Below are 4,636 nucleotides of genomic sequence, written 5' to 3' on the forward strand. Positions count from 1 at the left end.
GATTAATAATGACGATTTAACTTGTTTAGAACCAGAAATTAATGTGAAATATAGATTGTATGTGTCTTTTGATTGTGAAGTAGATAAAATAAATTTAATAAAGTGTTGTAGTTATGAAATAGTAGATGCAACAATTTATATAAAAGGTGGTTATCGAAACGTTAATGATAAAGAGTATTGTATCCAAGAGGGTTTATATATGTTAAAAGATGGTAAATGCCAAATCAGTGTAGTAAATAATCGAAGAGTCTGACTCATCATATGCGAGTCCAATATTGCTTGTATCAAAAAAGACAGGTGGATATAGATTATGTGTGGATTATAGAGCACTGAATAGAAAAAATTTAAAGGATCATTTTCCATTACCTAGAATAGATGACCAGATAGATCTCCTTAGTGGAAATTATTTTTATACTAGTTTAGACATGGCAAGCGGTTACTATCAAATTCCTGTTCAGAAAAACTGTAGACATCTTACAGCTTTCATTACTCCTGATGGTCTATACCAATTTCGTAGAGCTCCATAAGGATTAGTTAATTGTCCTGCAATTTCTCAACGTACAATTAACAAAATACTTAACAAATCCCAAAATAAATGTGCAATTGCTTACATGGATGAGTTATTAATAACGGGTAAACATTTTGAAGACTGTTTTTCAAAGTTACAACAAACCCTTGAACTCATTCGTGAAGCTGGGGTTACTTTAAATATTAAAAAATTGTAGATTTTTTGAGACAGTAATAGATTATTTGGGACTAGAAATATCCGTAGATGGAATAAAACCTGGCAAGTCAAAAATCACAGCCGTAGATTCTTTCCCAGAACCAAAGAACGTACATGAAGTCCGTCAGTTTATAGGCTTAGCAAGTTATTTTCGAAAGTTTATCGAAAATTTAGCTATTCTTGCCAAGCCCTTGACAGATCTTACTAAACAAAATGTGAAATGGAAGTGGGAGCAAGAACAGAAGGAATCCTTCTTAACATTAAAGAAAAAGTTGGTGCAACGACCAATATTAAGTATTTTCAATCCCGATTATGTTACTGAATTACACTATGATGCATCTAAATTAGGTTTGGGTGGAATTTTATTACAAAAGGAAAATGATAAGTCTAAACTCAATGTAATAGCTTATTTTAGTCGCAAGACTACAATTGACGAGGAAAAATTACATGCCTACGAGTTGGAAACCCTTGCAGTTGTTGCCTCTCTCAACCGATTTCGCCCCTATCTTATAGGCAAAACTTTTAAAATCCTTACAGACTGCAATGCTTTACGATCTACGTTTTTAAAACGAGATCTTATTCCCCGAGTTGCTCGTTGGTGGATAGCTTTTCAGGAATATGATTGCTCTATAGAGTATAGACCGAGGCATTCAATGCAACATGTTGATGGACTCAGTCGCAATCCTATTCTTAGTGAAAATGATTCTCAGACTTATGATCATTTTACTCGAGTATTGCAAATACCTCAAGATGACTGGCTCCTTAGTTTGCAATTATCAGATCCAAAAATACAACACATCAGGTCTGTTTTAGAAGATAGTAGTTATAAAGACTTAATTGATATAAAACAAAATTTTGTTATACGAAATAATCGCTTGTATCGTAAAGTAGGGGAAGATTTAAAATGGGTTGTACCCAAAAGTGCAAGATGGCAAATATGCCAACGTAACCATGATGAGATAGGCCATTTTTCAACTGAGAAAACTTTAGATAAAATTAAACGTGATTTTTGGTTTCCACGAATGAAAAAATTTGTCTCTAAATACGTAAAGGCATGTTTGCATTGTGCGTTTAGTAAGGAACCGGCTGGTCCAAAAGAAGGTTTTCTTCATAGCATTCCAAAAATTGACATACCATTCCATACGGTCCATATTGACCATTTAGGCCCGTTTATAAAAAGTGCTAACGGAAATCAATATCTTTTACTAATTGTAGATGGTTTTACAAAGTATTGTATTCTTAAAGCTCTTCGAAATACAAAGACCAACAGTTTTAGCACTTCAAGATGTGTTCAGTTTATTTGGATATCCTGTCAGAATTATTTTCGATCGGGGTACATGTTTTACTTCATCCGAGTTTAAAAGGTTCTGCATAGAATACGAAGTCTCTCATATACTTAATGCGGTTTCAGCTCCAAGGGCCAACGGCCAAGTAGAGCGATATAATCGGACGGTTTTAGATTCGCTCAGAACGTATAATGACGGACTAGGAGAGAATAAATGGGACCAAGTAGTAAATAAAATACAATGGGGATTAAATAATACGATTAATAAGGAAATAGGAAAAACTCCGGCTGAAGCACTATTTGGTAAACGTTTGTTAGGACAGGGTGAAGGTAATCTTGGTGATACAGTTTCCGATACGAGACAAAATGATAAAGATTTAGAAACTATAACAAAGGAAATAAATAATTATATCGAAAAAGACCAAGAAAAACAAAGTCTGAGATTTAATAAGACTAGAAAGAAGGCTAAAGTTTACAAAATAGGTGATTTATTAAAAATTTTAAAAAATTGTCCTTCTAATGACGGTAAAAATCGAAAGTTATTACCCAAATTTACTGGTCCATTCCGTATATCAAATGTTTTAGACCATGATCGATACGAGGTTTCTAGTATTCCAGGTTCAAATATAACCAAAGGCCGGTATAGTAATGTTTGGTCAGCTGATCGTATACAGCCTTGGATAAATATGTCTTATAATAATGATGATGATAATGAAGGAAGTTCTGATGGTGAAGTTAGTTTTAATTAAATTTATAATTTGAGTGATCTTAATAAATATGAATTTAAATAATTTTAATGAATGTACGCTCAAAACAAATTGTAACAGATTATAATAATACTTTTATTGTTTGGATTGTAATAATATATTTTGTCTTTTATATATTCATTTAAAGTGTGTAAGAAAATGCATAATGTTACAAAATATGATTGGTATTTTGAGCTCTGGATTTAATAATATATAATATAATATATTATACTAATATATAAATTAGATTTTAGAAAATATAATATTATAAAAGGAATAAAATTTAAATGTATAAAAAATGTTGATTAGTGTGATGAGGAATTATTTTTTGTTGGGAAGTTTCACACGGTCACACAGGTGATGAGGGGTGAAATGCCAACAAGAAAAAGAGAAAAGATTTTTGTTGGGAAGTTTCACACGGTCGCATAGGTGATGAGGGGTGAAATGCCAACAAGATAGAAGAGAAAAGATTTTTGTTGGGAAGTTTTACACGGTCACACAAGTGATGAGGGGTGAAATGCCAACAAGATAGAAGAGAAAAGATATTTTTTTATGTTGGGAAGTCATGCACGGTTGTGATTGCGGGAGTTGGCTAGGACTGTGGTGGTTGGGAAGGCTCACACGGTCACAATCTGTGACAAGGGGTGAGGTGCTAACCTTTACTGTCAATGCTACCGTAGTCATTAACGAGGGGCGTGGTGCCAACTGATTAGTTGAGATGAATAAGTTTGAGGACAAACTTTATAGTCAGAATGGCTGAATGTTAGAAATACTTATTTATGTAGTTACATTTATATTATAATGATATATTTAATAAACTCATATTTTGTTAATGTATCCGATTTCATAAAAGTGTTATCTATTTCCGAACGTCATTCGTATGGCTTTAAAATATAATACATGATGTTTTCCCGCGCATAAGGAGGATTAAGAAAATAAAAGAGAGTCGCGCATGGATTGAAAATAGCAGATTTTTGTGAATTGGATTTTTAACTTCAGAACTATAATATTTATAAAATAAAACAAATAATAAATAAATATTCTGTGTACTGGTGTATTTATTAATATTATATATAATGTATTTTTATTTAAATAAAATTCAAGAGTACACTAAAAACGTTGCAACTTGTTTGACTCCTACCCGCAAAAAAAAAAGTTATTAGGTATCGGGGTTTTTCCTTTGATTTTTGAGGGCTAATCTTCTTTCCGAAACAATTCTAGATAATGTTTGATTCCAATAATGTTTTGGCAAAAATTTTTGACAAGGATTTGTACAAACTTTTATAATCGGTATACTTTTGTTGACAACTATTGCTAGTTGATTTAAAAACCAATTGTATGCATGTTGAACATTATTAGAATCACAAGGAGACTCCATGAAAATTTTTGTTAATATACTCGTATAGATTCTTCAGTTAGCGTTTTTTTAATTTCTCTTAATGATAAAATTTATAGATTCTTCACTACCAAGGTTCTCATTATTAACATTTTTTTTTTTTTATGTTATAGGGGGCAAACGAGCAGGAGGCTCACCTGATGGAAAGTGATTACCACCGCCCATGGACATCTGCAACACCAGGGGGGTTACAGTTGCGTTGCCGGCCTTTAAGAAATAAGTACGCTCTTTTCTTGAAGGTTCCCAAGTTGTATCGGTTCGGAAATCGCGCTGTTTTGGATTTTCGGACATCTAGGTGGTGCGGGTGATATTTGGAATTTTGACGAGATGTCCGAAGGTGAAATTCAGCAGCCGGGATTAATCCGAACAATTCCTCGCAACATTCCCCGTGATAATTTCTGTAGAAGATTCAGAGCGATCCAACATTTCTACGCAAAGCCAAAGGATCAAGCAAATCGGAAAGGGCTTGATCGTCGATAATTCGA

This window comes from Vanessa atalanta, chromosome W (assembly GCF_905147765.1).
Source record: "Vanessa atalanta chromosome W, ilVanAtal1.2, whole genome shotgun sequence".
Classification (NCBI taxonomy): Eukaryota; Metazoa; Arthropoda; class Insecta; order Lepidoptera; family Nymphalidae; genus Vanessa; species Vanessa atalanta.